The sequence below is a fragment of the Dermacentor andersoni genome, chromosome 5 (genome assembly GCF_023375885.2).
Source record: "Dermacentor andersoni chromosome 5, qqDerAnde1_hic_scaffold, whole genome shotgun sequence".
Taxonomy (NCBI): domain Eukaryota; kingdom Metazoa; phylum Arthropoda; class Arachnida; order Ixodida; family Ixodidae; genus Dermacentor; species Dermacentor andersoni.
In genome coordinates, this window is record NC_092818.1 from 181,407,565 (window position 1) to 181,421,559 (window position 13,995).

The window sequence follows — 13,995 nt, forward strand, 5'->3', positions numbered from 1 at the left end:
TAACCCGCATGTACCGCATGTCGTATACCAAGGCGTGGCATATACACATACCTAAATTTATGCGGAGATTTTCGCTCACGGACAATTCCGCCTACACCGACACCGGATTTTCTGCGACACGGGGCCCTTAACGCTATCGCGTTAGTATGTAGAAAAATATTCCCAGTTCCATCGGAAAGGCGAAGCACCGATTGCGATAGCAAATTAGTAGATAGCTGTACGAAGTAAGGATAGTAGTTTTATCGGCCGTGTAAACTTGCAAGCATTCGTTTACCAACTAAATTAACAATGATAGAATGTGTAAGCGTGACAACGAGGACGTAGAAAGAAAGAGACACACGGAGAAAGCGCTGTCGTTGTGTGTCTGCTTCTTCCAAGTCCTTGTTCGGTCGCGCTTACACATTCTATCATGAATTCAAACCAACTAGCCCGTCAATGTGTTTTAACTAAATTAACCAGCACGGTGTCACGCGCGCACAGGTAAACATGGACACACATTGATCGATGACAGCCGGAACTGTCCGTGAAAATGCTGGAGTTAGGAATCGCGGCAGCAGCCGCGAGTCAGTTGACCTCCGTGCATCTGTCGCTTCAACGCGTACGAAACGTCGAAAGCGCAGTGCATACGAAGCTATTGGCACTACGCGCACTATGCAACCATCTCAGATCACTTTGAAGATGAGACCCGAGTGGGCGCGCACATGAGCCACGTCGCAGACCGCTTTACTGACACACGAGCGTCGGCAACGAGTCCCTACGGCCTCCGCCAAAGGCGTCTAATACGGCGTCTGCGATTCGCGTGGCCAACTCCGCAGTAGACGCCGTGGTTGTCTCCATTCTGTCCGGAGTGGCGGCCGAGGAGGACATCGAGGAACCGTAGCAGCTGCCGGAGAAGAACGCCCCTCCTCCCTCGCCTGACCCCACTGCCTCGCACGCCACAGGAGAGGACACGCATACGAGCCGCGTTCCTCGCTCGCGCACGCCACATTGAACCGAGTTCGCCGGCTCACCCTCAAACGCTTTCACTCATACGGAATCTCACGACGACGGCGACGGCACAAATGCGCCTGAAGTGTTATATAATTGCTATCGCAATAAAAAGCGACGGTGTACTCGCCGGGAATAAAGTCGTCCAGAGTGAAGTGTTTCAAATAAACCAACGCAGTATAAGTCAGCTCTTCTGAATGCGTAAGATTCTTGTCCATGTCGCTCTCCGTTGCGCGTTAAATTAATTAAATTGTGGGGCTTTACGTGCTAGAACCACGATCTGATTACGAGGGACGCTGCAGTGGGGGACTCCGGAGTCGTTGCGCGTCGTCTGCTAGTTTCGGGAAATGATGAAGCGATGAATTGCTGTCCTTCCACCGTGATGACACGCCCCCCCCCCCCCCCCCCCTCCCCCATAATGGTACGCAGAAAACTTCTTTCAGCATGTCTTTTTTTTTTTTTTTGCTTAATGGATTTGTGCAGGGCGGCGCAACGACGCTTTGACAATTATGAGGCAACGTTTCAGCGCACGGTGTAATGGGACAAGCTGCAGACAAACCTTGATCGGCTGGTTCTCGGCGCGGCCGCTATGGGGCGAGCATCCAGTTGAAGTCGTGAATAAGCCTGTACCGATTACAGAGAATTGAATGAAGGAAACGTTAAGAAGTGAAAAACGGGATAGGAAAGAGAATGAAGAAGCCGTGTCTCTCCTTGTTCACCACCTAAGAGCGCCACCCTCCACAGAGGAAGACAACGTAGCCTCTAGAGTCAACATTGACTAAAACATTCGTCTTCTCGAAATCAGATCGGTCGCGCACGTCTTTGAATGTTCATTCGTACCGTTACCAGATGAAACAGTTATGGCGTCACTGCTTCGCATTACGGGCAACATTGCAATTATTTAAAGAATATTCAATTATGATCGAATTTATGGGTTCGTTACACTTCTTGAATGCTTGCTGTCATAAAAAAATGCACGTGGCTTATCGGCTTCTTTATGTTAGAGCTGTGTGCCAACCAGGAGATATGATGATTGTTCACTTCTATAGGTCGCTTGAAGGTCACTTAACATGTGATTTGTTGAACGCGCGACTGCGTGCATTGAAAAAAAATAAACTTTTTTATTCTGCGACCTTTCCTATGAATGTTTCTTTTTCTATAATGAGACGCAGATAAATATTTGGTATTCCATTCTATATGCTAAGGCCGCATTATCAATTATTTGGATTTGATTTAATTCGAAAACCTCTACTTAGAAGGCATGTGTCCTTAATTACAATTCCTCCTGACGCGCACAGAGGTCTCTTTTATTTTTCGGCAATAGTAGTATGAGTCAACGCTTTAGCCATGGGAGCTCTGTCGCAAATAGTTAGCGCAACCCGTACAACGATATATTCGATTTGTTTGAAGATCGCGCTGACTGAAAGCTCTGCACGAAGCAACGAGATGGCAACGCCAGTTTACAGCACAAAATGCTTTGCCTTTCAACTTGGGTTTCCGTCTTGTTTTTAGGTGTACGGCTTTTGGTCAGCGCGTTCTTAAGAGAAATAAAAACGAACCAACTACTCCCATCTATTGTTCTAAACCATCCATTCCGTACCGCCCTGCCACCGTCGCCTCCTAGTGTCAGCCAGAGAACAGAAATATCGAGCTGTTTTACAGATTGCTTCAGAGATGGCGTCATTTACCCAGCGAAAGTTTTATGCGAGGTGTTCGAATGATTTCTTTGGTAAACAAGGACATGGCAGAGGGAGAGACTCGAGAAGTAGTGATTATTGGCTAGGTGTGTTTGAATCAATGAATTTCCTAATCGAATCGAAAACAAATTTTCGAAAATCATTACCTTAGAATTTCAAATTAAATATGGCATATTTTCTCATTTCTACACAAAGTGCAATGTCATGTTTATGTGAAATCTGTCTGCTTAAAAAAAATGAGGCTTCTCATTAGACACTTGTAATGTGGATTGAGACTGGACGTTCACTCAGCTTAGGAACTTGTAAATCAGGAATAGTTACTTTCATTTGTCTGGTGTAATGGGGCAAGAAAAGTAATAAAACAAGACAACGGCATGTCTACATATGTGGGCAGAGTGTTGTTTTTTTTTTTTTTGAGAAGGGAAGTGGGATAATACACGACCTGCCAGTTATTATAAAGTCATGCGAACACCGTGAGACGAGACAAATAATACGTTGTTTTACCTCAGTCGAGACAGTTTGTATATAGGCTAGCTGAAAGTGAGGCATTCTTATTAAGTGGCTGGAAAGTGCCATGCAGGAGTTACCTACGCCGCGCGTCCACTCGTGAACTGGCACCTACGCGCAACTACCACAGGTTTCCTGCAGCAGAACAATTCGTAACAGTGCTCACTAGCCTCAGCTATCCCGAGACTCAAACAAGCGTTGTTATTTCTTTATTAGAACAGAAACGAATAGTCGACAGTCTGGAATCGTGATATCTCCATTCGAATACGAATTGGATAGAAAAGACCATTCAATTCGTACTAGAAATTTAGAGTACTCTCACACTGTCCCTAATTCAAACCAAGGCGAACACACGCGCTCAAGCTCTGACAGAGGTCCGTAAACGGCGCTTATCACCTACACTAAAGTGCATCTTGGAGACACTGCAAGTGGTGTCGCCAATAAACAGTTACTCATGTTTCGAAAACCAGTGTGACACAAAGCGAACGATAGAGACTTAAGAAGGGGTCGGCACAAGCGATGGTCCTGATTTTGTCCTGTTGATTGCGTTGTGGTTGACTGGTCTCCGTAAATTAAAAAAAAAATGTCATTTTCATTTTTTAAACTGTGGTTTGGTAAACGCAGTTGACTTAATTGCTGTGAGGAAGTTCAAGCGGTCCATATAAAGAAGTTTCAGCTGTTAGACTCTTCTAGTCAGTAATGTATTCGATTTTTCGAGCGCTCGTGATCCGCAATTGATTCATGTTATTGGAAGACAATGAATGAAGCCGTAAAGAATGGCTACTCGCTGGACGTTTCAGCTTAGTTCTTTTTATCCGCATACATAGTGCGAAATGCGCGTTACGTGCAAAGGAGTTTCCCTGAATGAATGAATGAAACCACGTTTATTCCACATTAAAACGCGCCGAAGACGCTGCGGTGGAAAGAGGAGGGGTGTTATTGCAAAAGGGGTAAACGATAGAGGGAAGCAAGGCGCCAGATTTTCGTTAGTCACAGTCATATGAAGGCAACCGTTAATGAGGCCATGGGAAGCACAGAATAAATTATTTGTTCTTTTTAACTGAAGCCTAGAAACAATGAACTAATGGTAAATTAAAGCGGACGAAAAAACAACTTGCCACCGGTAGAAGACAAACCCACACCCTCCGTACTTTTCAAAAATGCTGGTCGCACCTTCTCAATGCCATACAATGTAAATAAAGTAGTTTTGTTCGTGATCCAAACTTCTCGCTGAGCTGAGGGTGAAACAAAGAAGGCGCGTAGAAGCTGGGCGTTCACGGGCTCTAGCTCGAAGCTCAAGCTTGCGTTTCTGTGTGTTCTTTGTGTTCTTATCGTTGCTCAAAACCCCGCGCAATATTTTAATGCATGCGAAAACAGGCGCCGAAATATGTCTACTATCGTGCACCGAACGTACTATATGGTATACCGAACGCGAGCAGTGGAGCCTACATGTATCACATTACAACCTGCGTTGCCTGCTGGGCATGCATGCTCAGTGCAGCTTGTGGGTGTTTGGGTGCGAGGGTTTCTTTTTCCAGTCGTTGCCCTTATATCACCGCCGCCCTGAACACAGGAAAATATGCGTCAACTGACACAGCACGTATAGCTGGATCTGTTCGCGTGTGAAAGCGATCAAACAACATATTGGAAAATCATTAGCTCATATTATTCGCGCAAGATGTAGATAGCATCCTCTAATGAAACGATGTTATTTTGCAAGATTACTTGATTTTGTCTGCCTTCTCCTGCCGTTGTAATTCTAGTATGCTCTTATTACCCTAGGAAAAGTACGTCGCCTACGACTTCCTCTTCAGTGTATAGGCGCTGATTTGAATTGAATGAATCAGCTGCTTAGGCGATTGTTGGTCATTATCTTGTTGCTTAGAAAAAACACAAAGGCTTCAGGTCACTTACTAAATTGAAAGTTAACTGACGATTCGGGTTCCTTTACATTGCAGAAGATGTAAGGTTGTCGTCAGTTTAACTAACAGCGTGTGATTAATGATCAGGAATAACGAGCAGTGGTTGCTTAGCGGCTTTGGCGTTACGCTGCTAAGCACGAGGTCGCGGGATCAAATCGACGCCGCGGCGGCGGCATTTTGGTGTGGGCAAAATTCAAGAACGCCAGTTTGCCGGGCATTGGGTACACGTTGAAGAACCTCAAGTGGTGGAAATTAATCTGCAGTCCTCCACTGTGGCGTGCCTCATAATCATAGCGTGGTTTTGGCACGTAGAACCCTAGATTTTAATTTTTAATGATCAGGAATAAGCTAGGGGCAAGGTTTCTTTCGTTCTATTCATGGGATCGGATATTGGCTGTACCTGTATTTGTCAACTGTATACCCATTTTTCTTGTACACTGCCCAACCGGACAAGTTTTCTTCAAAGTCTTGACTATATTTGTCTCGTTTCTTGCTTGCGGGTGAAAACGAGCCTAACAACAAACATAACGATTTCCATACGTCGCCTACTTCTTTAAGAATTCGCTCCTTGTAGAGTGACTAAACGGAAAGGTTGCCTAGCGTGCAGCTATTTTAAGCCTGTACAACAGGAGCCAAACCTATACGGCGCACGCTCTTCGTGTGTTAATGCTGTATTGAGTTGATATATCGTTGCCTCCTATGTCTCGCGCCATGTGTTCTGTAATGCACAACCTTGTGCTTGAACAGAACAGAGCGCTAATAACAGAGCTTGAATACAAGATGGTGTCATAATGAAAGACCATAAGACCTGGACGAAATGACTCGCTCATCGACTGAAATCAATTGAAAAGGGTGTCTAAATTACTTTTAGTGCTTGGACGGCAATCATGTTAAGCTACTGATGACGTAAGTTAATAATGTCACGTTAACTGCTGACAGGTTTCCATAATCTGTGATCTTAAAACATCGTTGTGAGCTTAACGAAAATCTCAAGGCTTAAGATAGAGCGATCGCGGGCAGCCGTCGTCGTTTTAATGAAGGCTGTCCTGCGGGCAATAACAGCCGAGGCAATGATGCACAGCAGCTGCTTATTCAAGTGCCGGAAGCTGTCGCTTTCGCACTTCCGTATGCTACCGAATGAGCTGGAGTTTAATTCAGTAACGCCAACAGTTGAAATGGAGTGACAAAGCATACGTCTTTACAGTAAGTAGTCATATGTTCACTGAACGAAGAAGATGAAAATTCAATATCTCGTATTCCATTTCTCCTGAACAATGTTTCTGCACTCCTTCTGCGCCGTTATACAGTTTCGGTAGATTTAATCTTGGTCAAGAAAGTAGCTGAGTTTTACAACAGGATATCCAGTAGGACGACGCACACGAGCGTTGACTAACAACCGCAATATTTACTCCTATGGAAAATCTACATGAGTGCCAGAATTCCAGTGTTCGCGAGAAGAAATAAAATGTACAAGCGACTCGCAATACGCGAAATGTCTTTTTCTTTAGCAATGGAATAAGCAGCCTACCAGCACAGGAATCATTACATTTGTTTAGAGGTATATAATACACTTGTTTATAACATCTTCAAATGTCCCCAGTTTGCTGTTCTCGATATCTCTTTAGGATAATCAATCAGTCAAAGTCAGCAATACGTACATACGTGACTAAAAAGGGCTGCTGGGTGGTCCCTTTAGCAAGATTGCGCGCTTGTGCACTTTATTATTATTACAACGGTCCATCTGGACTATTTAGTAGCGGCGACAAGACAAAATAATTGAGTAAGCAACTCCCTTGACACATGTAAAATAAGGAAGTTCAGGCTTCTTGTGGCCGTGTTTTTAATTTCTTCCTGCGATGACTTTGCTGCAGTGGGCAGCTAAATTATTGGAAGCTATAAACACAAGCCTCGTACGATTTCTTACTTCTAGAAAGCTTTATGAACTTGCACACAACATTTCCTTGTAGTTGTTTTTCCATGTGAGATCGTGGCAAGCACGCATTCAGTGACGCTGCTGATAAGACATTCAGGAATCCTTGCCTATAAAAGCCTTTGTGCAGTGCTCTGCGATTGAGACGCGATTCTCGGAACGCGTGGCTGCCGCCGCTTTTTCGGGGGCCAGCGGTGAGCGCTGGGTGATGGCTGCGGCGCCAGATGGAGTCGCAATGCGTCACACGGGCTTTCGTTATACATCACGATGCACCAGCTCGGTGTACCCGGTGTTCACAAAAGTGCTAGCAGCCATGCCCTCCGAATATCGCGTTTTAGTCGCTCAGAACTGTACGTGCTAGTTTGAAGCGAATTCCCAACTTTTGGTGTGGGAAATCCTTATCAGGATTACACTTTATAACTAACTTCTGGTGAACCTCTCTTTATAAGTTCTCATAACAATAAATAAGCAGTAAAGTGGATTGTCTCGAATACGGAGCATTGTAATTGGACGTTTGCATAACAGATAGGATTAATTAAGTATCTAGAAACTCCGTGAGCTATTCAAATAAATTACCGGCAATTAACATGAATTAACAGGCGTGCATCTTTATTGTTGTTAGTCAACGCTCGTATGGGTGGTATGTTATGTGTTCTTCTTTTAAAGATGTGTTTCTTCATCCAAACATGCACCAAATGGCGCAAATCAGCATTCGGCTATAGCGCCTAGGTCGTTAGAGCCGAGGATTGGTAGGTTCACCACGCGTGTTGTGAATGCACAGCTACCGTGACGTAGAAAGCACGGATTTTACGTGGAACAGACCACATTTCGCAAAAGGAACCGCTTTCGTCCGCTGTGCCATTCTGCCATATACGAAATGTTTTTCTTTTTTATAACAAGTATGGGTTCTTTCACAGCCACGTGTTGTTAGTGTTAAGAAGGAAATTCACGACAATTGGTGAACTTGAGGCTGTGCGACAACCAGGTCGTTATTGTGGCTGGAACGTTTTGCATTGTCTTATCGATTAAGACGGACCCACTGTTGTGCACATTTTAGCCGTGATAACAGCGTGTTCATCACCGTGCGTGAAATACGTATACTCGTTGTTGCCGGGTGAAAAGAAGTTGAAAATAACTGGGAATTGGGTTCCATATATGCTTTTAAGTTTAAAGTTGGCCACGTGCAAAACACTTCGTAGCCAGCAGCCATATCTATTCTATTTTGTAACGGCCAAAATCCACAGCCGCTTGTAGCCCGTGCATCAGTATCAGCCCGCGGCTCCCATTGCAGCCCGTATAGCTAGCAGCTGCATCCTTTCGGCCGTAGTCACATATGCTACATTCTTCGAGATATCGTGCGCTGGACATTCGCCCCCCTTGGCGCTAAATGTGATTTTCAACCCGAGTGGACTTACGAAAAACAACCAACTCTCGTGCGACGTGCGGCTAGTCTAGTTGGTGACGTGGACTATGGAAATGGTGTTTCAAAAGTTGATGCACCTTTGTGCAGCAAATCGAACAGTGGTGGAGTGCCTTTTAAACGTGTGAGTATTTTTTTTTTGTTAGAGAACTACCTGCGTCTAGTTAATTTAGATACAGGAGGAATGCGTACTTTAGCGCGAGTTCAGCAGAGTAATTTGTATGAAAGCTCAGCTGGCCATTAGCTCCTCGTGCAACTATGTAATAATTTTTTTATTTGTTCTGGACTTTGATAAGGAAGAGGCTTTCTACTGAATTTTGCTTAACAAGCGGCAAGCTCAGTCTAGATATATTTTTTCGCGTTAACGTTCACAATATTGACGCGGTGTTTCAAGCTCTCATAAATGAGAATTGAATTGCACAGAAAAGCTTTGAAACGCCCTTAGGCTAAACTGAAATGGCAAGAAACTGGTTATCTCTTTCAGATAAAAAATTTCTAGCGGGTTTTAGTACCTGAAGGAGCGTTCGTTCCAGGGCTTCAAAGTTTTTTCGACCGATACCTAGGACCATCGTTATTCGTTAACACGTGATAAATCAATGTCTTGAGCTGAAATAGCACGTTAATTAAATTAGGATCGTTAAGCATTAGGATGAGACGTGTCTGTCGATTGGTAATCTACAGTATGCCAACCCCTAACCAGAGAATCTGCGTAAGTTTTACGTTACCCCAGCAATGAGTACACTTTTTATTCATACTTTCCAGCGCCTATAGGTGGTGCAGCGGAAGTTCACTGTGGCGGAGATAGAGGTGAGGGGACGAATCGGGGGAAAGACGAACGTCTCGAGAAGCAGGTGGCTAATAGCGAGTCTTTAGCATCGCTTAGCACATTTTTTTCAGCTTTCTAAAAAAAACGCAAAGGTATAAGATCGTTGATCGTGAAGTAGCATTTAACGTCGGGAACGTTATATATCGTTAAAATAAGGATATCGTGAGCACCGTAGTCCATGTGCAGTCCCTTTGCTTCAAACAGCAAGCGTTGTGAAAAGCTCGGCGCATACGGTCAAGCTTGAGCTTTACGGCAGTACCATTGCCGTGAACATCATCACATTTTTTTATCGTGTTTTCTAATATTTCTGTCATGTCAGAGAATAGGCACCCAGCAGCTGCTCGAAAGCTGAGCATGGTACCACTAAGGCATGAACAGAGCTATCGATGACAGTCATGCTGCTAAATAAAATAAGCGACCCGTGCATTCACAACGAGGAGCGTCTTTCACTGCTCCACAGCTGCGCAATGTTTTTTTAAGAATACTGAAAATACAAGGAAATGGACGGAATTCTCAAAGCATCTCATTCTTAAGAACGGCTCTTCAGTACGCTGAAACGCTGTAGAAACCGCATAAGCGCGAAACCATCGTTCTTTTACAGCTTCGGAGAAAATCCAGGTGGCGGAGTCAGCGTATATGGAGGCACTGTATATATAACACTGTGTACATGATACTAACTGGAACTTCTCCCCAAAAATGTTTGGGGTTCGGTTCATCCATGGCCCTATGATTCTTCTAGACACTGATTTCTACCTAATCTACCTCGTCTCTGACGCGCGCTTGAGTCCAGTCTGCTCGGTGGTACACATTAAGTGTCGTAAGAAGGTGTGCTTATATTTCTCGACCTGAACCTCATGATTTCTGGTGAACGTACGTGCTAGATATATAAAGCGAGGTCAAATAAGGCGTTTTTACTACAAAGTTGTGCTGCATATTTTAAATTAATCAAGTAAAACACCACTCACGACATGACGTAGCCGGAATTCAAAAACAAAGGGAGTGAGTGGCCCGGTAGTCAAGCAAATTTCTTTCGAACAAACTGAGTGTGCTGACACGTATATTGTTATTAGTATATCATGATCGAACTTATCAGATGACAATCTATGCTATCTTTTCCTACATGATGCCCTTAACGTCGTGATGGTAGTGTTCGACGTAAGCACTTGGTTTCCACTCTAGGCTGCGAAACAAAGCATGGACTGACACTTATGCCCAACAGCTCAGTATAGCTCACTTCGCTCTGCTGGGCACCCGTTACAACACGGTGTGGACGCTTGTCGTACTTTAGAATTGCAGATTTTTACGCCGCAGTGGGAATCAGGGAACTTGTTAGATCGTTCAGTTATCGGAAATGCGCTCGGCAGTTGATAAGCACGTTAGAAAGCTGCCACTACCATAACGACCACGGGGCCCATAACCAATAAATATGTCCTAGGCCCACGGCCAACAGACACATTACAAGGACGAGCGGTAATGACCCTCAAATAATCAGAAGGGCAGCGGATTGGGCGAGTTGGTGTTGCATGGTAACTATAAATTCAAACAGCGCTAAACGACAGGACCAGAATGAGGTCTGCTCGGTGGTACACATTAAGTGTCGTAGGAAGGTGTGCTTATATTTCTCGACCTGAACCTCATGATTTCTGGTGAACGTACGTGCTAGATATATAAAGCGAGGTCAAATAAGGCGTTTTTACTACAAAGTTGTGCTGCATATTTTAAATTAATCAAGTAAAACACCACTCACGACATGACGTAGCCGGAATTCAAAAACAAAGGGAGTGAGTGGCCCGGTAGTCAAGCAAATTTCTTTCGAACAAACTCAGTGCGCTGACACGTATATTGTTATTAGTATGTCATGATCGAACTTATCAGATGACAATCTATGCTATCTTTTCCTACATGATGCCCTTAACGTCGTGATGGTAGTGTTCGACGTAAGCACTTGGTTTCCACTCTAGGCTGCGAAACAAAGCATGGACTGACACTAGTCAGCGCCGTGTTTGTCTCCTCCTCATTCTGGTCCTGTCGTTTAGCGCTGTTTGAATTTATAGTTACCTCAAATAATGTCTTGATGAAAGTGGCATTTTTGGAAATTATTAATCGCAATTTCTATTCCTTTCTGGGTTCGTAACGATTCAGATGGCTGTGATCTGAATTGATGTATTCTGTAGTCAGTGTGTGACAGATGACGTTACGCTCTGGAGTGTGTTATATGACATTTGTTGTGATCTTTATTTATATGTGAGCTGCTTTTTCGTTCTAATGTGTTGTGAGTTGTTTCTTACGTTTATGTGAGATAACTTTTATGTTGAAATTTGTTGTTGATGGGGTTTGGGCCTCTGAACTGTTTCAGTGCATTTACCTCACTCGACTGACCGATTTTTTCGTTGTTACCTGGCTTTTGCCAGGTGCCTGTTTTCTATGTCATACTTAATATGTGCTTGTTCTATGAGAAAAGGAGTAGTCGGTTCCGGCTAAAGGCGCCAAGATCATGTAATATTTTATCTCCAAAGAAAAAAGAATAAGTAGAAACATTGTTGTTTGAAACGGGTCTTTTAGCCAACGAGTGAATTGCGCCCTAGTAACTGAATTGATATGTTAGATATATATTTCGAATGCTGCCAAGGCGGCCACTTTCGAACCCACTAACCTTGAGGCTCAGCAGGGCTACGCCAAATCCACTGCATGGGCTATCTTGACTGGTCATTGTGAGGGAGTGATTTTAAGGAAACTTCACTTTGAAAATGTTCATGTCAACGAGACACTGGCGAATTATAATCGCTAAGCGTTCCAAGAACGGCTAAGATTGCTTTCCTGGTTAGACTTCTGGTCTTTGTTTATGGACTTCGCACACATAAACGTTTGTTATGTGTCGTGAGTGATGACATCACGTTTCGAACGTTCTTTGTGCGCTTTGGGACATAGCAATTGTGCGAGAAACATCTCTTAGCAGCACTGCTGCGAAATTTTCCACATTTTAAAATATTCGCTTTATCTATGCATGCCAGCCGAAATACCGGGCTTCTATTTGCACACCCATAGTGCTTCTATGGCTGAATCAAAGCAATCTTTACCTGTGCGTGATAAGACGACCACCAAGCGATTCAACTCTGCTCACGTCCTTCTGCGTCAACACGCGCTATATCTCAAAGAATAATGAGAGTGAGTTCAAGCGACCAACTCACTCACAATTCATTTTGAAATACACTTGCAGGCTATTTTGAAATACGCCTGCGTGCGCATGCCGAACGCACCCAAAAGAGCAGTTCTTTGTCTAAAAAAAAAAAAAGGAAGGTTGCATTGAATCCATGCTAGCACAGGCTGTAATCGCTTGCTTATTGGCCGCTTTGCTAAATAGAGACGAACGACGCGTCAGTTTTCATGGCCCTACATTTGCCCAACGTAGCCTTTGCTGTAGACCTCTGTTTATTCGGCCCCATCTACGTTGCGGCAGTACTTTGTTCAGAGATAAAATTAGCTTTCCAACCCGCCGCCGCATTTTTGTTTCTTGTCTCTGAATGGTCCATCCAACGTACGAGTGTAGCCGTGACTGTATTCATCATTGACCCCGCGTCTCTACATATAAACAGAGGCTCTCGGATAAACATGGACGCGCATAGCTACTACGCGATGTTATAGTCTTTTTCATTCGAAGCCAATGGCTAGCGCCACGCTTCTTTCTTCAAAAAGGAGAAACGAAAGACGCTCTATTGTGCATTCGACGGCGCAGCGTCGGCAGAAAAGCTTCGCTTAGCGCAGCACGGAAGCGCGTTGGGGATACGAACGGGAGAAGGGGGGATTCGTGGGTGGTGCAGTACAGGCGCCAGTGCGTCGGGCCGTGGCATCCTGGCGTGCGGCCAACTGGTTCGCGAACCGAATGAGGACGAAAACGGCGAAGGCCCTTGAACTGAATAGTGGAGGCTCTGAACACATCGCAGCATGCCGTATACGCCCGTGTAAAGATCGCACTTGCGCAATGCCTCCAGGGCCAGCTTTAAGAGGAAAAGTTTTATGTATTGAACGTGTATACGCGACAATATTGATTTCGGATGTCGCCTCAAGCGTCATAAATGCGATGGGGAGAATACCTCCACGCGTTTTCGCTGGCTTTGCAAGTCTGCGATCCTACAGCTGTGGAGCTGACGATAGAGAGAGAGAGAGAGCGGGCGAATGAGCGAATGCGATGGATAAAGAATTACTTTATTTTACAAGGCTCTTTGTCATAGTGTTCGTAGCTGGTCAAACGTCATGTGTTGCTTTGAGGGCGAGACATGGCACATGTATGTTACATAGCGAATAGGGCTTGAAATTTGCGAGCGTTGAGTTTCGGCTTTGTTGGTACATCTTTTCGAGCGTTTAGTGGAGAAACTTCAGAAACAATGGACAGAAGACGGCACGCACGAACGTTTGTGTGTGCTTTGTCCGTGGTTTATGAAGTTTTCGTGGTAACAAGAGCAAGATATCGCTTTAAATTTGGGAAATTAGGTCTCATCTTTAACAAGGAAAACCATCTTAGAGGGCATTTATGTCATAGTCCCTGAAACTGGCTCTTAGCTCTTGCAGTATCAGAGGTTGGATTGCGTGTTGGTGGTCCGTCATATCAGATCACTTCCATACTTAACTGTTTCGCTGTATATCACTGTTATTAACCTCTCTCACTTACTAGACGAAATAACTAAATGCAAAGATAAGGATTTGCGTCC